Source organism: Carettochelys insculpta, chromosome 22, assembly GCF_033958435.1.
Source record: "Carettochelys insculpta isolate YL-2023 chromosome 22, ASM3395843v1, whole genome shotgun sequence".
Classification (NCBI taxonomy): Eukaryota; Metazoa; Chordata; order Testudines; family Carettochelyidae; genus Carettochelys; species Carettochelys insculpta.
In genome coordinates this window covers 4,151,425-4,175,418 of record NC_134158.1, presented here as the reverse complement: position 1 = coordinate 4,175,418, position 23,994 = coordinate 4,151,425, and the positions used below count along the sequence as shown (strand labels likewise).

The 23,994-nt window shown below is 53.6% G+C and overlaps 1 protein-coding gene across 1 annotated transcript in view; it reads left to right on the top strand.

The window, feature by feature from the left end:
- The window catches only part of LOC142024740 (uncharacterized), a 372,768-nt gene that overhangs the window by 175,852 nt on the left and 172,922 nt on the right, over positions 1 to 23,994 (top strand). The window lies entirely within an intron of this gene.

Sequence of the window (23,994 nt, the reverse complement as noted above, 5' to 3'; positions counted from 1 at the left end):
GAGGGAGAAACAGTTACAGGAAATGGCAGAGATACTTAATGACTTCTTTGTTTTGGTCTTCAGGGGGAAGTCTGAAGAAGGAATGCCTAATGTAGTGAATGCTAATGAGAAAGGGGTGGCTTTAGAAGATAAAATAAAAAAAGAACAAGTTAAAAATCACTTAGAAAAGTTAGATATCTGCAAGTCAGCAGTGCCTGATGAAATGCATCCTAGAATACTCAAGGACCTGATAGAGGAGGTATCTGAGCCTTTAGCCATCATCTTAGGAAAATCATGGGAGACAGGAGAGATTCCAGAAGACTGGAAAAAGGCAAATATAGTGCCCATTTATAAAAAGGGGAATAAGAACAATGCAGGAAACTACAGACCAGTCTGTTTAAATTCTGTGCCAGGAAAGATAATTGAACAAGTAATTAAGGAAAACATCTGGAAAGTGGAAAGGTGATAAGGAACAGCCAGCATGGATTTGTAAAAAACAAATCACGTCAAACCAATCTGATAGCTTTCTTTGATAGGATAACAAGCCTTGTGGTTAAGGGAGAAGCAGTGGATGTGGTATACCTAGACTTTAGGAAGGCATTTGATACGGTCTCACATGATATTCTTATCAATAAACGAGGCAAATACAACTTAGATGGGGCTACAATAAGGTGGGTACAAAACTGGCTGGATAACCCTAATCAGAGAGTATTTATTAATGGTTCTCAACCCTGCTGGAAAGGTATAACAAGTGGGGTTCTGTACAGGTCTGTTTTGGGACCGGTTCTGTTCAATATCTTTTTCAACAATTTAGATATTGGTGTAGAAAATACGCTTATTAAGTTTGCAGAAGATACCAAGCTAGGAGGGGTTGCAACTGCTTTGGAGGATAGGGTCAAAATTCAAAATGATCTGGACAAATTGGAGAAATGGTCTGAGGTAAACAGGATGAAGTTTAATAATCAAATGCAAAATGCTCCACTTAGGAAGGAGCAATCAGTTTCACACATACAGAATGGGGAGAGACTGTCTAGGAAGGAGTATGGCAGAAAGGGATCTAGGGGTTATTGTGGACCACAAGCTAAATGTGAGTCAACAGTGTGATGCTGTTGCAAAGAAAGCAAACGTGATTCTGGGATGCATGAACAGGTGTGTTGTGAGCAGGACACGAGGAGTCATTCTTATGTTCTACTCTGAGCTGGTTAGGCCTCAGTTGGGGAATTTTGTCCAGTTCTGGGCACCACATTTCAAGAAAGATGTGGAGAAATCAGAGAGGGTCCAGAAAAGAGCAACAAGAATGATCAAAGGTCTAGAGAACATGACCTATGAAGGAAGACTGAAAGAATTGGGCTTGTTTAGTTTGGAAAAGAGAAGATTGGGTGGGGGGACAGGATAGAAGATTTTAGGTATCTAAAAGGGTGTCATAAGGAGGATTGATAAAAATTGTTCTGCTTTACCTCTGAGGATAGAACAAGAGGCAATGGGCTTAAACTACAGCAAGGGAGGTTGAGGTTGGACATTAGGAAAAAGTTCCTAACTGTCAAGGTGGTCAAACACTGGAATAAATTGCCTAGGGAGGTGGTAGAATCTCCATCTCTGGAGATACTTAAGAACAGGTTCGATAAATGTCTGTCGGGGGTGGCTTAGGCAGTACTTGGTCCTGCCATGAGGGCAGGGGGCTGGACTCAATGACCTTTCAAGGTCCCTTCCAGTCCTAGTGTTCTACGATTCTATGAATGTTAGTTCTGAGCATTCCCTCTGCAGGCAGTTTTTGAAGTCCCTTTTCAGTAGAACACAAACTTTCAGGTCTTTAACAGGATGACCCACTCCATTAAAGTGCTGGCTGATGGGTTTGTGTATTTGGAGTTGTTTGATGTCTGTTCTATGTCCATTCATTCTTTGTGGAAGAGTGTTTGCCGTCTGTCCTATATACATAGTGTTTGGGCATTGTTGGCACATGAGGGCATATATGATGTTAGTTGAGGAACAGAAGAATGTGCCTGTGATTCTGTAATTAACGTGGTTAGGTCCAGTGGTGGTATCTCCAGAACAGATATGTGGAGAAAGTTGGCAATGGGGCTTGTTGCACAGAAAAGTTCCAGAATTATTACTATTGTGGTATAGACTGTGGTTGCTGCTGAGAATTCTCATAAGGTAGGGAGGTCGTCCATAGGAAAGAACAAGCCTGTCACCTAGGGCCTTCTGGAGAGTGGCATCCTGATTTAGGATAGGTTGTAGATCTTTAGTGATGTGTTGCAGGGGGTTGGAATTGGGGGCTGTAGGTAATGACAAGGGGGCTGTGTTTACACTACAAACATAACTTCGAAGTTGCTGACTTCAAAGTTAAGCATCTACACACACCCTGCTTCAAAGTTAAACTTCGAAACTTGGGCACTACTCAATTCCCAGGAATGGAGTAAGGACTTTGAAGGAAGGGAAAAATGTGTGTAGACTCTCTGCTGGCTACTTCAATGCAGTGCCTAACTTTGAAGTTAACTTCAAAGTTAGTTCTTAGTGTAGATGCACCTGTGGTGTTCAGTTTTTGGCTTTTTTGGGCCTGTCTTGGAGGGGTTGGTTTCTGGGTATTCATCTGGCCTTGTCGATTTGTTTATTATTTCTCCCGGTGGGTAATTCAGGTTTCTGAATGTTTGGTGGAGATCTTGGAGTTTTCGGTTTCTGTCAGTAGGATCAGAGCAGATGTGACTGTATCTCAGAGCTTGACTGTAAATGATGGATTGTGTCATGTTACCACTAGAGTGAGAAATGACAGACACTTGGACAGAAATACTTCCCAGTTCCTTTCTCCTGGGGCATAGGCAGGTCATGCTGCATTTCCGCTCTGATGCTCTAACTAACCCTATGATAGCTGAAATGTTCTGTACATCCCGATTGTAACTTCACTAGCAGATTCACCCAGCACTGCTCAGGTCCTTAACTCAATTCGGGGTTGTTTGACAAGAAGTGGAAAAGTCCATCCTTCATTGAAATAGTTGTATTTTTCAAAATTACAATGTTGTTTTGATGAAGTTAATTTTTATTCTAGATTTAAAAAAAAAAAAAAATTACCACATTTCCACTGAATTTTTTAGTACGTTTTATAGAGGGGAATTTCATGAAATGTATATTTATTTTTTGTTGCTTTAAATTCTCTTTTTCTTCACTGTGTTAACAAAAAAGAGGCAGCAAAGTTAATGTGGTTTCCAGTAACATTTTCTTTTAGTTTTCAAACCTTAAGCATTGATTTAGGTGTGTTGAAACAGAACATTCTTCTAAATTTCTGGAAGGTTTATTAAGAAACAAGTCTATTCAAGGTTCATCCTAAATTTTTGTGGCTTGTCTTGGTTCAGTCTCTTTCAACATTTACTCAGTTGTGTTAATTTTAAGGACTGTCCTTGATTAGCTGATCCTGTTTGGTTTTATGAGAAGAAATCCCATTCCAGGCACATCTCATTTTCCTGACGCAACCAAACACTTATATTGCTTTAAGTTCTGATAAGAAGAATCCATATACTGAATTTGGAGGTCAAATTTGGAGACAAAGAGACAAACTCTCTAAAATATATAATAGAATCGTAGAACTGGAAGGAACCTCAAGAGGTCGTTGAGTCCAGTTCCCTGCCCTCTTGGCAGGACCAAGATGTAGGGAGTGCTTTAGATCGATTTCATAGCAAAAGCTGAGTTGAAAAACAGGTAGAGGAATAGAATCACAGAGCTTAAGACCAGAAGGGAGCACTGAATGCTTTTGTCTAATGTTCTGAAGAGGATGTTGAGTTCTCTGTCTTCATTTTTTTATTAATGACAGAGAAATGAAATGAAATGAAGCGTAAGAAAAGGGAAATGCCGAACAAACACATGCATCTATATTATATATAACTTATTTCTCTTCTATTTCAGACAAACTAAATGAAGAAACAAGTAAGTGCCATTCTCCTTCCTCTGAGAAGGTTTTGTAAAAAAATTAGATCCTCCTGAGGGGAGGTTTTTGCATTAAATTTATCTTGTTCCAAACAAATCCCTTTTCTGTTTGTTTGCGGACGTGCTTTTTTATTATTTCTTTTCTGTTTGGAGCTGTGAGTTGTTTTTCATGTTACTTTGCAAAATGTGGGGAATGACTAAACCAGATTAATTTTCCACAGAAAACTAATCTGAACAACTGATGGTCACTGCAGTAGCAGAGACACAGAGCGTAAGGCCAGAAGGGTCGACGAGATCCTCTAGTCAAGTGATCCCCAAACAGTGGGACCCACCTTCCCAGGGGTACATGGAGGAATGTTTGGGAGGCCCAGGCCAGCCCACATGGGGGTGCAGAGGGAGCACTTCCTGCTCCCACTCTGCCCCCAGCCCAGCTCCCATCCCAGTCACAGCTCCACTCTGCCCTCAGTGCAGCTCCCTCCCCAGTTGTAGCTCTGCTCCTCCCCCGGCTCCGCTTTCAGCCCAAACTCCTCTGCAGAGCCAGTTGTTCAGCAGTGGGGGAGGGGCACAGACCCGTTCCATTACCGGAAAGGGGAGGGCAGGGGTTGGACAGGAAAACCCAAACACAACCTGTCCAGTCTGAGCTCCTTCAGGGGAGAGTGTGTGGAAATAATTCCTCAGTCGGAACTGCTGTGGTGGTGATAAAGGGAAATAAAAACATTACAAGTGGGAAACCCCTAACATGTGTGTGTGTCTCTTTCATCTTTAGGCAAACCGCATATGGGAATCGGTAAGTGTCATTCTCCTTCCACTGACAAGAAATGTTTGTCCCAAATCAGATCCTCCTGCGGGAGCTTCTTTCGTGTGGAAGTTTTCCGTTTTCAATGTCACTTTTATGATTTTGTTGCGATATGAGACATTGGCTGTTCATTTACCTGCTTTGCTTTTTGGAGGGATTTGTGCAACTTGTTAAGATGGGGGAAACTCTCAGGTGGAACACGGTCAGGGGCAGTTGTTTTATATCTCTCTGCTGAAGTGGCCTGTCACCTCCCTGTTCTTTCCTTCCCCTTCTCCCCTCTGAAGAAAGCCATGAGCTCTGCAGTGGCCCAACCCTGATGGGGTGACAGGGACTGTGTCTGTGGGTGACCGCTGCTGCAGACACAAGCAGAGGGACGGAGCCTGAATCAGAGCCAGGGGCTCTCCTGGGGCCAGTAGACACCCCTGGGAGCTCCTGTGACCAGAGCTGGGAACTTTGTTCTTTTTGGCTGTCTGCATCCACCATGTTCCCAGCCTGCGCCTGTCTCTGGTACACAGGGCATCACTTTCCTCCCATCACCAGCATGTCCCTCTCCCTCTTTCCACCAGCCGCTGTTCTACACTCCCCCTCCCCCTGCAATGGGTAATTAGCCACCAGAAGAAAGGGGCCCAAGCCCAGAGCCCCTGGCTGGTTGTGGAGCCCAGGAAAAATGAGTATCTGTACCGCTGGGCCAGCTCTGCCTGCTGCCCACCCAGCACTCCAGCCAGGGAGCACAGTCAGGATAAGGGAGCTGCCCAGTCTCCAGCTGGAGCACTGGGTCGGTGGAGTGGGACCTGCCCTGTGCCCTGACCCCATTCCCGTGACAGAAGCATGAGAAATTGAGGGACAGCAGGTGGGAAGGGGACGCCCCCCCCATGTTCAGGCCCAGGGCCCCACAGAAACCTAATTCCCCTTCTCCCCACCACACTCTGAACTTCTGTCTTATTCCACCATCAAACCCCTTCCCCTGTCTTAACCCCTCCCGCCCTGCCCCAGGCTAATGGACTCTTCTGCTGCTGAGCTGTGATATTCAGGGCAGGATCTATCCTGGTCGCGTGTGGCCTGTTATTCCCTGAGCTGTGACATTTCCCAGCAGGCCGGGTGCAGTGGGGAGGCCCCAGAGCAAAGTCCAGCCCAGGGGCAGCTGGGCACAGGGAGATTTAAGGTGTTAGGGGGAGGGGAGCTCTGCCAATGGTCACTGAGTTGGACCATCTGCCAGGGCTCCCAGAGTCTCTGGTCCCTCCCCAGGGAGAGGTGGGGGCAGGAGGGGAAAGATCCTAAGCCCCAGGCCTGGCCCAGCCCATCCTTTCACCCTGTCCCTGACCCGTCCCTGCCTGTGAGTGACTCTCCCCAGCCCTGGGCTGAGATCTCAGAGCTGTCGGGCACAGCCTGGGGGAAGGAGATTCCCCGAGTCACTCTCCAGCTGGGCCCGATTCTGTCACTGACCCATCAAACCCTCCCCCTGGGCTGAGCTCTGCCCCTCACGCTCTGATTCTCTCTCCCCTGCAGCCCGTGTGACTCTGGATCCAGACACGGCTCATCCCGACCTCGTCCTGTCTGAGGGTGGGAAAAGTGTGAGATGGGAATGTACACAGCAGCGACTGCCCGACAACCCGGAGAGATTCGACGCTGAGCTCTGTGTGCTGGGCTGTGAGGGGTTCACCTCGGGGAGACATTGCTGGGAGGTGGAGGTGGGGGATGGGCAATGCTGGGCTGTGGGGGTGGCCAGAGAGGCTGTGAGCAGGAAGGGACTGATCAGCCTCAGCCCCGAGGGAGGGATCTGGGCTGTGCGGTGGTGGGGGGATCAGTTCCAGGCTCTCACCTCCCCTCGCACCCACCTGCCCCTGAGCCGGGCCCCCCGCAGGATCCGGGTGTGTCTGGACTGTGACCAGGGGCAGGTGACATTTATCGATGCTGATGCTGAGGCCCCGATCTTCACTTTCCCGCCGGGCTCCTTCCCTGGGGAGAGAATCCGGCCCTGGCTGGGGGTGTGGGATAACAGATCTCAGCTCCGACTGTGTCCCTGAAATCAGCCTCTCTAGCCTCAGTCTCTGTGAACTTGGAGGACTCCCATCTACTAGCTCCTGTCTCAGCTCTATGACCCCTGAATGCCCATTCTCCTCCCTCCCTGTGGCCACCAGGGACAGGATGGGGAGAGCGATGAGCCCCTCGGGCTGGCAGAGGGGCCCTGAGGGGCAGATATGGGGCTGGGCAGGGGCAAAACTAAGAGCCGGGCTGGGGGGGAAAAGGGGGGTAGGACACAATTAAGTAACGAGGGTTGCTAGGGGGAGGAGCTGGATGTGATTCCATCTGTGTCCTAAGATCTCACTGGGGTCTGTCAGGTATTAACAGTAAATAAAGCAGGAAAGACAATTCTGATGTGTTTGTTGATTTTTCATTTCCCAGCATCAGTTGCTGGGGGCAGAGTGGTGGGTTTGGTTCCCTGCTCAGTTGGGTCCCCCCAGCCCCAACAGGGAACAGACCGGCACGTCCCTGTGCAGAGGTGGGACATTACTGGAGTGTAAAATGAACGTGCAAAATATGATTGCAACCGCTCTTCTCGGCTTGTACCAAATCTGCCAACTAGGCCAAGGGAGACGTCTGGTGATTTGCTGAATCTCTTTATTCGGCTCAGATGTTTGTATCATTGTTACCTGTGGAGTTACAAGTATTGGCTCTGGGATTCCATTTGAAATTTTAAATTTCTGGGAGTGCACAATGGGAGGTGTGGGGATGACCTATTGTGAGAGGGGCCTGAGCCCCGGGAAACAGTATGTGACAGAGACAGGCCCTTATCAGATTCCAGTGCCCAGCTGAGGGGTTTGGCTGTGGCCCTGTAACCCATGAGACAGGCAATGGCACGTTGCCCAACAAGGCCATGGACAGGTGACCTGCTCAGGTGACTGGCACCTTTTTGCCTGTGATTCCACACAGGAGGGAACAGTGGAATTCCCTCCACCTGGGCCAGGGTATAAGAGTCCCCTGAGCTGAACTAGCCCAGAAGGATTGCTGCCCCCTCCTAACAAAGGATGTACTGCAGAGACGTGTGAGGGAGCAGCCTGTTCCACCACTGCTGTGAGCCGGCCTCCAGCACTGTGTGGTCGGTGTGTGTCATTCAGTTGCTTCAACAATTTCACGCCCTCCCTGTGTTTCCTTCTTCCTTTCTGTCACTAAACCTTTAGATGTTAGATTCTGAAGGACGGGCCCAGCTGTTCTCTGGTAAGAGCTGAGGTGTACATTGACCCGGGGATGGGGCTGGGCTTTTGGCAGTGGAAGAACCTCTGTGGATTTGGTGAGATGAGTTTTCATAACCTGTCCCCTGTGTACGGTGTGGTCCGGCTGTGGCACAAGGGAAGCTCGAGTGTGCAAGGGAATTGCTTGTGTGACGTCTTGCTGGCCAGTGTGGGGACAGAAGTGCTCTGTGTGACGGGTTTAGTGCCTTGTCGTGCAGGGCCCCCGCTCTGGGGCTGTCAGTAGCCCTGTTTTCAGCAATTTGCCCTGATTCGGCTCTCTCAGCAGTGCCCAGAAACCCTCCAATGTTCCACCTTGTACTGGGCTGATCCCTGATCCCTGCAGCCGTCCTGCCCCCACTGACGGTGGGAGCTGCAGAGCTGGAGTTCCAGTCCCTGAGGTTCCCCCCACTTCCCACTTAGGAGGCAGGGAGCTGCAGCGCTGAATGCTCAAGTCCTGGCAACCCCTGTGGGGCTGAAAGCAGGAGCCCAGGGGCTGAAGTCCCAGCCCTTCATCCTCACCCAAAACTGAAGCTGGGCTTGACAGGAAGTGCAGGGCTCCCATTCCCCAATGCATGGGAACCCCCTGCCCAAAAGAATTCTCCTGCGGTCTCTCCCTGTTTCAGTCTCACACCCACCCCCAGGGAGAGTCAATGTCCCCTGTACCAGCTTGTCACCTCTCCCCCATCTGACCTTCCCCAGCTCTGAGCACGCCACCCTATTGCCCTTTCCCTCCGTTCGATCCCGAGTCCCTGTGAGGCTGGCTCCTTCTCCCAACAGGTCTATGGGGCTGCTTGTAGAGGTCTCCAGTGAGTCCCCTTTCAAACCACTTCTGAAAATGTTAACATCATAAGAACAGCCACACTGGGTCAGACCACAGGCCCATCAAGCCCAGTATCCTGTCTTCCGACAGTGGCGAATGCCAGGTGCCCCAGGGGGAATGAACAGAACAGGCCACCATCAAGTGATCAACTCCCTGTCACCCATTTCCAGCTTCTTGCCAACAAAGGCTAGGGACACCGTCCATGCCCATCCTGGTTAACAGCCATTAAGGGACCTGTCCCCCAGGAATGTATCTAGTTCTTTTTTGAACTCTATTATAGTCTTGGCCTTCAACATTCTCCAGCAAGGAGTTCCACAGGTTAACTGTGTGCTGTGTGAAAAAATAGTTCCTATTGTTTCTTTTAAACCTGCTGCCTATAAATTTCATTTGGTGACACCTAGTTCTTGTGTTGGGAGGAGGAAATAACAATTCCTTATCTATTTTCTCCACACCAGTCATGATTTTGTAGACCTCTATCATATCCCCCCTTAATCGTCTTTTTTCCAAGCTAAAAAGTCCCTGTCTTATTAATCTCTCCTCATATGGCAGATGCTCCATAGCCCTAATCATTTTTGTTGCCCTTTTCTGAACTTTTTCCAAGTCCAATATATCTTTTTTTTGAGATGGGGCGACCACATCTGTACCTGGTATTCCAGACACGGGCGCACCATGGATTTATATAAAGATAATATGACATCTTCTGTCTTATTATCCATTCCTTTCTTAACGATTCCCAACATTGTGTTAGCTTTTTTGACTGCCGCTGCACGCTGAGTGGATGTCTTCAGTGAACTATCCACAATGACTCCAAGATCTCTTTCTTGAGTGGTAACAGCTAAGTCAGAGCCCATCATTTTATACATGTCGTTGGGACGCTATTCCAAAGTGCATTACTTTGCATTTATCAACATTGAATTTAATCTCCCATTTTGTTGCCCAATTTATTAAGATCTTTTTGTAGCTCTTCACTGTCTGTTTGGGACTCAACTATTTGGAGGAGTTTTGTGTCACTTGCAAATTTTGCCACCTCACTGTTTAGCCCTTCTTCCAGATCATTTATAAATATGTTGAATAGGACTGGTCCCAGCACAGACCCCTGGGGGACACAACTATTTACCTCTCTCCATTCTGAAAAATGATCATTTATGCCTACCCTTTGTTTCTGATCTTTTAACCAGTTACCAGTCCAAGAGACGACCTTCCCTCTTATCCATGACAGTTAACTTTGCTTAACAGCCTTTGGTGAGGGACATTGTCAAAGGCTTTCTGAAAATCTAAGTACTCTACAGCCACAGGATCCCCCTGTCCACATGCTTGTTGACCCTTTCAAAGAAATCTAGGAGATTGGTGAGGCACGACTTCCCTTTACAAAAGCCGTGTTGACTCTTCTCCAACAATTATGTTCATCAATGTGTCTGACAATTCTGTTCTTTAATAGAGTTTCAATAAGTTCGCCTGGTACTGAAGTCTGACCGACCGGCCTGGAGTTGCCAGGATCACTTCTGGAGCCCTTTTTAAAGACTGGCATCACATTGGCTATCCTCCCGTCATCTGGAAAAGATGCTGATTTTAATGACAGGTTACAAACTACAGTTTGTAATTCTGCAGTTTCACTTTTGAGTTCCTTCAGAACTCTTGGCGAATAACATCTGGACCTAGTGACTTAGTACTGTTTAGTTTATCTAGAATTTTGTTCTAGAGTTATTCTTAATTATTCTGCATGTGTGATGTACAAAGCTCATGGCATTATCTACTGCTCAAGTCAACATCTAAAAACAAAACGCCATTTCCAGAGGACTCTAATATTTTTTTCAGTATATTGCACTAAGCACAGCAAAGCCCCCTCACTTCACATCTCTAAAAGCAATCACTGTCATCTTCACTTACAGATGCCAGCATGGGTAGTTTTTGAGACAGCTTTTGGATACACAGCTATTTCTGCGACCTAAATCAGGTACCGATTCTCTCTGTCATTCACACATACCTGCGTTACTTTAAAGGTGGGGTAGTCCCAGTGAGCTGCATTCAAAGAATCAAGTCTCATCAGCCATACCATTAAAGGCACATTTACCTGCTCATGGGCCAGCAATACCCCTCTGCCATGTATGCAGGACAAACTGGACTGTCTCTACACGACAGAATAAATGGGCACAAATCAGACATCACGACTGATAACATACAAATGGGAGAACAGTATCAGGGGTAACCGTGGTAATCTTTGAGGTGCCACAGGACTTCTAGTTATTTTCACGGATACAGACCAACAGATATTTTGGAGCATAAGCTGTCATGGGCAAAGACACAGTTTGTCAGATGCAAGGACAGTTCAGCCTCCCCGGACACACAGTTACTGACTTGAAAGTTCCCATCCTCAATTCAAAAAAACAGACTGGAACGTGAAATTGCAGAGCTGGAATTCATATGCAAATCTGACACCATCGGAATGGGTCTGACTAGGGATTGGCTCCCACATTTTCCACTTTAGGGATTCTCACCTGCTTATCCACACCCATCTCAACTGAACTAGCTCTGACGTAACACCCCCATCTCTGCACTTCTGTTACCTTGTTCTTTTTCTTTCCCTTCATACACCATGAATTGAGCTGCAATAATATATATATAGTTTTCTCTGCTGTGCTCCTCAGGCACAAGAGAACTTTCTAACCCAAGGACAGAGCTCACCCGTACAAGGTCGACATGCCAAGACGGTTCTGCCTCAAGGCACCAGAAGAGGCAGCTGCACCATCACCTTCTGTCCCAAGAGAAGAGTTCACATCTCCATCCTCCCCTAATATAAGCAGATGGCCCAGTGCAGACAGACACACCCCATTCCATCAGAAAGGTGAAAACCTTTTCAAGAACTGCAGAAAAGCCTTTTCCAAAGACACTAAACAAGAGAACAAAACTCCAACCAACCAACCAGTATGAACAAGCCAAAATAACCTGCCCAGTGCCTGGGTAAAAGCACTGAAGACCCCATGAAAACCATTAGGAACTCTACTGATTTTGCAGGGAGGCCCCAGTTCCTATAAGAGCTGCCAACCTTCCTTTTCAGAACCGCACCATGGAAAGAATGACTCAACATTACAACCTCCATCTAATGTTCCCAATTCAAAAAAATTCAAGCCAGCCAGACCCCAAACCCTGAACAGACAGAGCTTTCACCACCTAAAACAAAGGTGGGCCAGAGACACTGCGGAGACCAGCAAGGGTTTGGCTATTGATTTGACACAGAAAATGCCCAAGTAACACCTCAAGAAGCATCACTTGAGAACACTAAAATAAAACAGGCCATTGTCCGTCTGAGGAGAGGAACAGAAACAAAGGGAAAGTCTGGTTTAGCTGGATGGGCAGCTGCACAAAACATTGAGACAGAACCACTCACGACAGGTAATAGTCACACCTCTGGACCGCATTCAGAAACCACAGGGGAGGTGAGGAATAATGACACAGGAATTCAGAGCTTTATACTACAAATAGCTTTGAGTAACAAGAAGCACCACCACCACCTCCCAAAGCAGCACAGACCTGTGCATTAAACACCCCAAACCACCACAGGTTACCAAGACTGGGTTCTGGAAGTACCTCTTACCTGGCCTGGCATCTGGTGATCCCGTTCCTCAGTTTACCCAACACTCCCCTCAGCAGTTGTGTGGTAAATTCAGTTTAGCTCTTCACAGTGCAGTCACCATGACAAGCGTCCTCTCTCCTCCAGGGAAAGCCAATAAAAATGACACACCACAAGCTCTTCGCCTTTCCTGGACCACAGTCCTTGTCCCAGCTTCTCCCCTTGGTTCTGAGTTGACAAAAGGCCATAACTCCCATTCCAGGCACTTTGTGCCACCTGCTTCCCAAGCCAGCCGGGAAGCGAAGACGACAAGGGAAAGGTACAGGGCTATTTGGGCGGGAGGTGCAAGAGCAGGACCCACGGCACTCTCCCTCTCGGCGCATTCAGAATCCTTTACTGGAGAGTTTTCATGGGGGGCCCCCACAACAGCAGCCCTTGGGGTTAACGCCCATTGAGATGCAGGGGGCAGCTCCCGCACTCAGAGGGTTTATCCCAGGCACGCTGCAGGCTCCAGCAGATGTGTGTGTCACATTCTCAGGTTGTAATTCTAAGATTTTCTTCCAAAGGACTCAAAGCAAAAACTCAAGAGTCTGAAGTAACCATGTGACTCCAGGAGCCGGGGCCTGAACTGGGGCAATAATGTTGATGCCTTTATCTGGTCTCGCACACACAAACTCACTCATGATCTCTTCATGACTTGGACAGCTGCATGGTTCTAGCCACCACAGTTTTATAACTGATTTCATACCAGAGCTCCCAGCCCTCAAGAGCTGCGATCTTGCTGGGACCCCAGTCTCAGTTAGGGCTGTGCTCATGCAGCTGTTTGATACCCAATCCCAGCATTCCTTGGCCGAGAAGCTTTGAACCGTAGGAGCGGCTGTACCTTCACATCATGCTCACAGCTACTGCTGAAGAGTGGCACGTGGAGTCAGACCCCCTCTCTATCTGCTAGGCAGACAGACTCACAGCATCCAACAGCTCCCCAGATTTAGAGTTGGGCACTTAAATACTATTGAAGATTTAGGCCTTGCACCCTCCCGGCTCTGAGGGATTTAAAATCTCAGGAGCATCTGAGAACAGGGGTGCTATGAAGTGAGCTGGTTGGTAACATGCCCGAGAGCAGCCAGGCCAGAATCCCAAGGGACCAGTCACAAGGGAAGCCACTCAGATTAGTCCTGCTTGTGTCAGATTCCTCACAGATTCTCAGCAGCCGAATCCTCCTCGGTAGTCAGATCAACTGAGGGACGTTTCCTGGGACAAGCGGGTGTCTGAGCTGAACCTGCTGGGAGAGAGCAGAAAGATCCTCTAAAGAATCAGTGGTAACCCACCGGGAGCCAAAGCTGGGCAAGTCTGAGCAAGAGGGGAGTGACTAGGTAATACTTATCTGGTTCAGCCGTGCTCGGGGACAGTCTGTCCGTTGGCCCCAGGAATGGTCCTGTGAAAAGAATAATGGAATGTTTGTGTGCAAAAATCCCAGACTTCAAAGCTAGACAGTTCCAGCACCAGCATCTACTCTGACCTCCTGCAAACTGCAGGCTACAGAACCTCCCCAACTCACTCCTGTGTGCAAGTCAAACAATCAATTAGAAGTTCTGATTTCGGACGGAGCCGGGGACGAAAGGGCTGCTTTAAGGTGTGGAGCACAAAGAAATGGGATCCCCCAAATCATTAATACTCTGGACAAGCACAGACTGGCAGGCTGAACCACACCATGGCTCTTTGTAATGCTAACTCAGTAAAGCGACCCCTACCACCTCGTACGTATCGTTTTAGTCACACCGTAGGCCTTGCTGGAGCCCCAGGCATAACTAAGAGCGCAGACCAGAAGTCAGCTAACCAAGGAAGCATGTTCCTGGCCTTACAGGGTGGGAAACACAGCCCTCTTAGTAACTACCTAAACACATTCCTGAGAGATGGTCCACATAACCAAGCATGTTTTGAGGTACAAGCATAAGGGTAGTAACACGTGTGAATCTTCACATACCGTCGGGGACTCCACAGTTACGCCATTGTGAGCAGTATCAGAGGGGTCGTCATGTTGGTCTCTATTGTAACAAAACACCCAGCAGTGCTGTTGCACTTTAAAGACTAACAAAATAATTGATTAGGTGACGAGCTTTCCTGGGACAGATCCACTTCTTCAGATCAATAGCATTTCCAATACAGACTGGCAGGTGTACAGCACAGAGGTCCAAAAAAAAAATAAATAAATAAATAACAGCTGACAAATCAGGTACATGGAACTGAACGAGGGTGAGGGGGAGAGATACTGTCTTGCCTGAGATCATTACAAATACCAAAGGAAGGGAAGCTCCTTGGAATGTGTGAGATACCTGCTCTCTCTATTCACACCAAGTGTTAATGTATCAAATCTGAGCATGAACCCCAGTTCACACATCTCCCTTCGCAATCTGCTGTCAAAGTCTCTTTGTTGTGGGAGGCATATTCTCAGATCTTGAACAGAACGGCCCACTCCATTGAAACGCCCACTAAGAGGTTCACATGTATTCAGATTCCTAACGTCTTCTCTCTGCCCGTTCATTCTTTGGCAAAGGGTTTGCCCAATTTGCCCAATGTACATAGCAGAGGGACACTGCTGGCACATGATGGCATAAATAACATTGGTTGAGGTTACAGCACACTCCTTTGGAGCAGCTCTTTGGTACTAAGATCCAGCATAAAGAGCCACATGTTAATGGTTCTGTTAACCAGTAAGAGGGCACATTTGTTTAGAAAATAAGTATAAACAGTGGTGAAAAAAATCGAACATTTAAGCAAAGGCTGGATGACACATCACCTTAATTTATACCTGCGCATTCCGTGCACTGACCACTGCTTCTGCGGGGGGCGACCACAGTAGCTGTGTGAGAGGTCAGGATGTCATTCCTCCCGCCCCACCACCCCAACCTCTTTTACACACTTGAACAATCAAAGCAAATTAACAGTCCAGTTCAGAATTAGTGGCTTCAGTCTGTTCCTGCCCCAGTCTATGGCCCTTCCTCTCAGCTGTCCTCCATTCTGGCTAGTTCCCATGAATGACTCTCTGGGGTGAGCTCACGGATGACACTAGAAGCAGGGGCCTGTCTGAAGGACAGGTGACGCTCTGCAAGGCATCTGCAACCCTAACTCTAGCTCACAGCTCCTAGGATCTACACTCAGCTAACCCAGCCATCCTCGAGCCCTTTTTCTTCCTTACTGTCTCTCCAGATGGACTTTTCTTGATGGCATATACAGCAGCCCAGGCCAAACCTCTCTAACCCGGCGCTCTCTGGTCTGGGAACAGCTGCAGTCTGGCATCATTTTAATTAGCTGGATGACCACTTATTGTGGGCGCAGCCAGGTTTCCCATGGTCTCATAAAGTTTGCTTCCAGCCACCAGTCCTGGCTCTCCATTTTCTGTGCTGTTATTTAGCTGCATTTTACCCCAAAACATCTTCTAAGAGCCCAGTGAGCAGTGGAAATGCTGGGAATGCAGCTAGGGAATATTGACCTCCTGTGGTCCTGCAAATTCTCTCATCTGGCACCAGTCAGGTCCCGAGGGTGCTGGACTGGAGAGGTTCATTTACTCACTGTGCAAATTGCGTAAATTATTTCTAGATACCACTGCAGCCTGAACGTAGCCTGAGTGACATCTGAGGATTTGTATTGCCCCTCTTCATCCTTCTGCGGCAATGCTGGGAGCGGCCAGTAGGTGTCAGCATTACACAGCGCATCCCTCTCCTTACGCACCTGTATCTGCAACTCCAAGACCCGCATTCTCCGCCCGGGCAGAGGACCCCTGAGTCACAGCTCTGCAGGGGCTTGGGGGGAGCCCGCGCAGAGGGCCCCTGAGTCACAGCTCTGCAGGGGCTTGGGGGGAGCCCGCGCAGGGGACCCCTGAGTCACAGCTCTGCAGGGGCTTGGGGGGAGCCCGCGCAGAGGACCCCTGAGTCACAGCTCTCCAGGGGCTTGGGGGGAGCCCGCGCAGAGGACCCGAGTCACAGCTCTGCAGGGGCTTGGGGGGAGCCCGCGCAGAGGGCCCCTGAGTCACAGCTCTGCAGCGGCTTGGGGGGAGCCCGCGCAGAGGGCCCCTGAGTCACAGCTCTGCAGGGGCTTGGGGGGAGCCCGCGCAGAGGACCCCTGAGTCACAGCTCTGCAGGGGATTGGGGGGAGCCCGCGCAGAGGGCCCCTGAGTCACAGCTCTGCAGGGGCTCGGGGGGAGCCCGCGCAGAGGACCCGAGTCACAGCTCTGCAGGGGCTCGGGGGGAGCCCGTGCAGAGGGCCCCTGAGTCACAGCTGTGCAGGGGCTCGGGGGGAGCCCGCGCAGAGGACCCGAGTCACAGCTCTCCAGGGGCTCGGGGGGAGCCCACGCAGAGGACCCCTGAGTCACAGCTGTGCAGGGGCTCGGGGGGAGCCCGCGCAGAGGGCCCCTGAGTCACAGCTGTGCAGGGGCTCGGGGGGAGCCCGCGCAGAGGGCCCCTGAGTCACAGCTCTGCAGGGGCTCGGGGGGAGCCCGCGCAGAGGACCCGAGTCACAGCTCTCCAGGTGCTTGGGGGGAGCCCGCGCAGAGGACCCGAGTCACAGCTCTGCAGGGGCTTGGGGGGAGCCCGCGCAGAGGACCCCTGAGTCACAGCTCTGCAGGGGCTCGGGGGGAGCCCGCGCAGACGACCCCTGAGTCACAGCTCTCCAGGGGCTTGGGGGGAGCGCGCGCAGACGACCCCTGAGTCACAGCTCTCCAGGGGCTTGGGGGGAGCCCACGCACACCCCCCTCAGAGCGGAGGAATTCACCCCCCGGCAATAACCAACACCCCCCTGCCCGGGGTACACAGACAGGAGCTGCTGAAACAGAAGCCACGTCCTGGGCTCAGCCTTGTGTTAACTGTTCTACATCCTTCTCCCAGAGCTGGTTTCAATGCGCGCTGCTGGCAACCAGCCTCCCTCCAGCCACACACCGGACCAGCAACTCTCTCATGACCACACACAAACCAGCAACTCCCGTGGGTCACGTCGTGTATTCGCTCTGCAGGGCCAGGTGGGCCCTTCACCTCCGCCCCCGGGGAGGAAGGAGACACAAACGCTGCTCCTGCCCGCTGCTCTCGGGCTGCCACGTGCAAAGAGGACACCCCGGGGAGGGAGCGTCTCTGTGTCAGTATCGATCCACTCGGGGCGTGTCCCTGCCCTGCACGATCGGAACCAGCACGCGCCAGTGCCGGGTGAGGGGGTCGGTCCTGATACAGACACGCTCCCTCTCGGGGGCGCCCTTATCTGAAGGGGGAACGTGGTGACCCTCCGGCACCTTCCCCGCGTCACCCCACGGGCACGTCAGAGCCACCTCCCTCCCCACACGGGGGGGGGGATGAACTGAGGGTTTGGCCGGTCGGAACGGACACGAGGAGGGAGAAGCTGGGGACGTGCAGAGCCGCCCGGGCGCTCCAGACACTCCCCCGTGGGGGGGGGGTCCCCGCCGCCCCGCTGCCACTCACAGGAACGGGCCGGCGGGAGCTTACCGGGGCGGTGACACCAGCGGGGTCCCCCGGACGGAGCCGCAAAAGACCCCGGTGTGTGCGAACCCCCCGTCCCGCGGGACCGTCTCTCCCCGCACCCCCCCCGGCACGTGCCCGCAGCCGGCGTGTCCCAGCCCGGCCCCTCGGGCCCCCCGGGAAGGAGAAGCGCCGCTTCGCTTCGCTCCGCTCCGCTCCGCTCCCCGCCCCGCCCCACCGAGCACCTTTCCGCCGCCGCGGCTGAGGGGCCGCTGGAGCACGTGGCCCCCCCCGCAGGAGCGTTTCGCGCCCAGGAGACAGGACAGAACCGCCCCCCCTCCCCCAGCAGAGGGCGAGCGCGGCCGGACCACACCCCCCTCCCCCCACTCGGCCCGGCCGGGGGCAGATGCAGCCGCACGTTGGACCCCGCTCGCGCACCCAGCACTGCGCACGCGCCGCGGAGCGACCCACCCCCCCCCGGCAGGGCGGGGACCAAGAAGTTCCGCCCCGCGCCCCTCCCCCCGCCCACTGCGGCCCGAGCTGAGCCCTGGGGGGAACGAGCGCCCCCCCGCCATTACCCCGGGTCCGTGTCGCCCCCACGGGGTGAGTGACCCCCCACAGCTTGTCCCGTCCCCCCCCCCGGCTCTCCGCGGGGCTCCCCCTCCCCCGGCCCGGGACCCCGACACTCACCGCCAGGAGGGGCTGTACGAAACACCCCCGCGCAGCTCGGGCTATGCCACGCCCCCCGTACCGCGCATGCGCAGTGAGCGCGGCGGCAGCCGCTGCCCGGACTGACCCTGCCGGGGCTGTGGCGGCCGCTGCCCGTTCGGCGCACACGTGACAAAGCGCTGCGGAGGGAGGGGGGGGTCAGTGCCCCCTAGAGCCCCATGGGGGGACAGTCCCCAGGGTGTGAGCCCCGCCCCCCGCGCGCGCTGCCTCGTGCGGGAGCCCCGCCCCCCCGCGCGCTCAGAGGGCGGGACAGGGCTGTTGTCACCCGCGCCCGCCCCGCCCTGCAGCGGGTGTGTGCGGCGTCCTGCCCCTCCCGCCGCAGAGCCCCACCCCGCCACACACCAGCTACGTGCACGTCACGTGTTCCCGGGGCGCCCAGCGCCGCCTCTCCCGGGTGGCACCGCACAACACCAGGGCCGGGGGGCGCGGCCACAACGGCGCTGTCCGTCCCGCTGCCACCGCCCCCCTGCGCTGCACCTGGGCCGGGCTGGGACCCAGCCGCTGCCTGCGGGGAGCGCTCCGGCACTGCCACGTGTCCTGAGCCCATGAGTGAGTGACCAGGGGGCGGGGCTGCACAGGAAGGGCCGTGCAGGGCTCAGTGTGCGGGGCTGTGAAATGGGTGCCTGGTTCAGAGGCTGGCTTTAGGATGTGGGGGGCGAGGGGCAGTGCAGCGGGGTTGGGAGGGGCGGGGTGTCTATTTCCATCTCCCAAAGGAGGGTGACATCTCATGGGTACGTTATTGTAGGAGCAGAGGGAGATCTCGCAGTTGAAGCAGGGGCAGGGCTGGGCACCAGGACTCCTGGGTTCTCTTCTCAGCTCTAGGAGGTGTAGCCAGACATGAACCCCCTATTTGGCCTTTTCTTCCTCTTCCCCCCCCCCCCCCACTGGGAGAGACAGAGAGAGAAATAAGCAGGGGAGGCAGGCGGCCTTTGATGTCCTGGGAACACAGGTGTGCTGTCTCGCCCAGCCTCTCTGCTATACACAAAAACCAGACAGTGGATGGGCTAGCTAATGGCCGCCCTTCTGGCTGATCTCGGTAATTGACATGCCTTGATCACTTCCCCAGCCTTGATCACTTCCCCAGGAAGATTGGGGAACCCCGCCCACCACCTCCAAAGGTGCCCAATTGTCCACAATTCACAGGTGCAAATTGAGCCTTGCATCTTCCCTGGGAAACCTGGGGTTCAAACACTCTCCTTCCAATTGGCCACTTGAGACGAGGAAGAAGCCTACGTGCCACAAGGGGTATAAAGGGGCTTGGCAACCACCACCCCCTTTGAGTTTCAATCACCTACAGCTGCTGGCCAGGTCTGGAATTAACTCCCGAGACTGGGGATGCATGGTTCGTATCTACTTCTTCCCGAGGGATTGAGAGAATTTGGGTCACACTGGATCTAGGAGGCAGGGGTAAGAATTACACCTGTATTGCACTTCTTTCCTATAGGAATTGAGGGAAAGACTCTGGTTCCACCAGGTCTAAGAGGCAGGGGTGAAAATCACACCTGCAACTTGCCTTTCTTGTGTACACATTACTTGTATTAGTTTAAGCTAGCGAATTTGTCCAAAACTTTTCTTAAGTTAAATTGTGTTGTTTCCCCTTTAAAAACCGCGGGTACGAGCTGTTTTTGGGCTATAAACTGCTAAAACCAGAAGCCTGTCACTCAGACCGCGGGAAGCCCTGACCTTATCTTTAAAACGCGTTTACCCCTTTGATCTACTACAACACTGCGATCCTCCGCTATCTTTTACGTAGAACTGTAGAAAATTTGTCTTGCCTACCAAACCCCAGGGGGTCCTCGCCTTACCTGAACTGGCGAGCTGCGGTCAGCAATGACCTTCTGCAAATAGTAGTAACCACGAGTAAAATCATTCTCCTGTCACTCACTCGGCGCCCATCTTGGTTTCATTCATAAAGTGAGCGGTCAGTTTAAAACCCCCTTTCACACGCGGCAGCCGCTTCTGTTGTAAAATCGCTGCCAGCGGTTTCCTATCAACTGTTAGAAAAGTTATAAACAAAACTTCACAATTGTGGTACTTCGATCACTTGTCTGAGTTATATTGTTTCCATCTGTGTATAAATACAAAGTAACTGTTAAAGCCTCTAATAAGTGTAATTTTCCTCTTGCTGCTGTGCCCGAACTAAGCGCAAACCAAAGAACCCCGCCTGCCCTGGCTGCTCAGCGCAGCTGCTGGGGCGGCATCGCCCCCCCGCCTTTGCCCCTCCAGACCTTTAGCTGGCACCTGGGCACCGGCTCACAGAGCCGCGAGAGACGCCGGTGTGTGCGAACCCCCCGCCCCGCGGGACCCTCTCTCCCTGCGCCCCGCCCCCCCGGCACGTGCCCGCAGCCGGCGCGTCCCAGCTCCGGGCTGCGGAGCCGCTGGAGCACGTAACACCCCCCCCCCCCCCGCCCAAGGCAGGAGCGTTTCGCGCCCAGGAGACGGGACAGAACCGCCCCCACCCCGCAGAGGGCGCCCGCGGCCGGACCACACCCCCCTCCCCCCGCTGGGCCCGAGCTGAGCCCCGGGGGGACCGAGCGCCCCCCCATTACCCCGGCTCCGTGTCCCCCCCACGGGGTGAGCGACCCCCCCATAACTTGTCTTGTCCCGTCCCCCCCCCCCCCCCGGCTCTGTGCGGGGCTCCCCCTCCCCCGGCCCGGGACCCCGACACTCACCGTCGGGCGGGGCTGTACGAAACACCCCCGCACAGCTCGGGCTATGCCCCGCCCCCCCCGTACCGCGCATGCGCAGTGAGCGCCGCAGGAGCTGCTGCGCGGACTGACCCTTCTGGGGCTGGGGCGGCCGCTGCCTGCTCGGCGCGCACGTGACAAAGCGCTGCTGCGGGAGGGGTCAGTGCCCCCTAGAGCCCCACGGGGGGACAGTCCCCAGGGGGTGAGCCCCGCCCCCCCCGCGCGCTCAGAGGGCGGGACAGGGCTGTTGTCACCCGCGCCCGGCCCGGCCCGGCCCTGCAGCGGGTGTGCGCGGTGTCCTGCCCCTCCCCCCGCAGCGCCCCGCCCCGCCCCGCCCGTCGGTGTGACACTGTCACACCCGCTACACACCCGCCACGTGCACGTCACGTGTTCCCCGTGCAGCCCCGGGGCGCCCAGCGACGCCTCCCCCGGGCCGCACCGCAGAGCACCAGGGCCGGGGGGCGCGGCCACAACGGCGCTGCCACCGCCGCCCTGCGCTGCACCTGGGCCGGGCTGGGCTGGGACCCAGCCGCTGCCTGCGGGGAGCGCTCCGGCACTGCCACGTGTCCTGTGCCCATGAGTGAGTGACCAGGGGGCTGGGCTGCGCAGGAAGGGCCGTGCAGGGCTCAGTGTGTGGGGCTGTGAAATGGGTGCCTGGTTCAGAGGCTGGCTTTAGGATGGGGGTGGGGCGAGGGGCAGTGCAGCGGGGTTCGCGGGGGCGGGGTGTCTATTTCCATCTCTCAAAGGAGGGTGACATCTCATGGGTAGATTATTGTAGGAGCAGAGGGAGATCTCGCAGTTGAAGCAGGGGCAGGGCTGGGCACCAGGACTCCTGGGTTCTCTTCTCAGCTCTGGGAGGGCAGTGGGGTCGAGTGGTTTGAGCTCTGGCCTGCTCTCCCTCACTTCCCTGTCACTCTGCGCCTCAGTTTCCCTTGGTGAGTGAGGACACGTTCCCAGCAACCCGGGGAGCGGGGCAGTCCGGATAATTCACCGAGAGGGGCTTCATGCCACTATCGTGAGTGTACTCGCGATACACCAAGGAGCATGGGGGTTACTGCAGCCCATTGGGCTGCCCCACAGCTCCGACAAGCTGCCTCAGAGCAAGTGAGGGGGAGACTTCCCCTTGAGCGGCCAACGTGTGTCAAAATGTCGCCTGCCTCAGCTCCCCGAGGCCTGTGACAGACGACAAGAGCTGCGTTCCCCAGCACAGGCACCCCATGGGCCGGGTTTGCCTCTACGGAACCCCTCAGGGTAAACTGAGGCACAGGGAGGGAGTGGTGAGTAGCTTGAGCTGAGCTGGGGAAGCAGCGCTGTCTCCCACCTGCCCCTGCCTGCTCTCCAGCCCTGGCGGGCCTCTCACGCCCCGGCCGCCCCTTGCAAGGGAAGGGACACGACCCAACTGGATTTCTGGCCATGGAGCTCTGTGCTCCCACTGGAGATCCACCCAGTGGGACTCAGCCACTGATGTCCCTTTGAACACCCAGACCTGCTTCTTTGCCCTCTGGGGAAGGAGGGGGATGAAGGGGCTGGAGCACATGACCTATGAGGAGAAGCTGAGGGATTTGGGTTTATTTAGTTTCCTGAAGAGAAGACCGGGGAGCGATTTGATAGCAGCCTTCAACTACCCAAAGGGGATGCTCTGGGGGGGTTGATCCTGCTTTAGGCAGGGGGCTGGACTAGACGACCTCCTGAGGTCCCCTCCGGCCCTCGGATTCTGTGATTGTGATTCTGATCTGTGATTCTGCAAGCAGGGCGCTGCAGAACCCAACTGGCCCGAGCCTGCCGCGGCCAGGGGAAAGGCGCCCCAGCCTGGCAGGGACCTGCTGCAGCTGGGGAACCCCCCGGCCCAGGGGAGCCCCCGCCAGCCCCAGTCCTACTGAGGGCAGGGGAGGGATGTCGATCTCCCAGCCCATCCCCATGTGGTGCCTCCCCCTGCCTCCGCCTGGGGGCTGTGTTGGGAGGAGAGCTGGGGAGGGTCCTCTCTGATGTAGCGCGGGGCCAGCCCGCACCCCAAGCCCTTCAGACCTGGCTCCACCCCAGAGCCCGCACGCCCAGGCAGCACCCTCACCCCCAACCCCCTGCACCAGCCCTGAGCCCCCCTCCCACACACCGAACCCCTTGGCCTCACCCCCCCCCACGCTTTGTCATACTACTAATATGGAGGTGACTTGTCACATTTCACATGAGGGGTGCACGGAACAAATTCATTCCACAAGTGCCTGGGAAGAGTTAGCAGAGGAAGCACCAACTGTGAGCCGATGCCCAAGTGCCAGTTTAATGTCGGGTGGGGCAAAGGGGGTGATGCCCCACCAGCAGCTGCGCTGAGCAGCCAGGGCAGGCTGGGTTCTTTGGTTTGTGTTTAGTTCGGGTACAGCAGCAAGAGGAAAATTACACTTAGAGAGGCTTTAACAGTTACTTTTATTTATACAAAGATAGAAACAATTTAACTAAGACAAACGATTAAAGTACAACAGTTTGTGAATTTTGTGTTAATAATTTTAGCAGCAGTTAACAGGGAAACGGTGACAGCGATTTTACAACACAAGGGGCTGCCACGAGTAAAAGGGGGCTTGAAAGTGACCGCCCAATTTTATGAATGAAACCAAGATGGCCGCCGAGTGAGTGACAGGACGCTGATTTTCTTGTGGTTACTCATGTTTGCAGAAGGTCATTGCTGACCGCAGCTCGCCGGTTAAGGTGAGGACCCCCTGGGGTTTGACAGACAAGATAATGATTTTCTACAGTTCTATGTGAAAGGTGATGGCCGATCGATCGCAGTTTTCCCATAGATCAAAGGGGTAAACGCGTTTT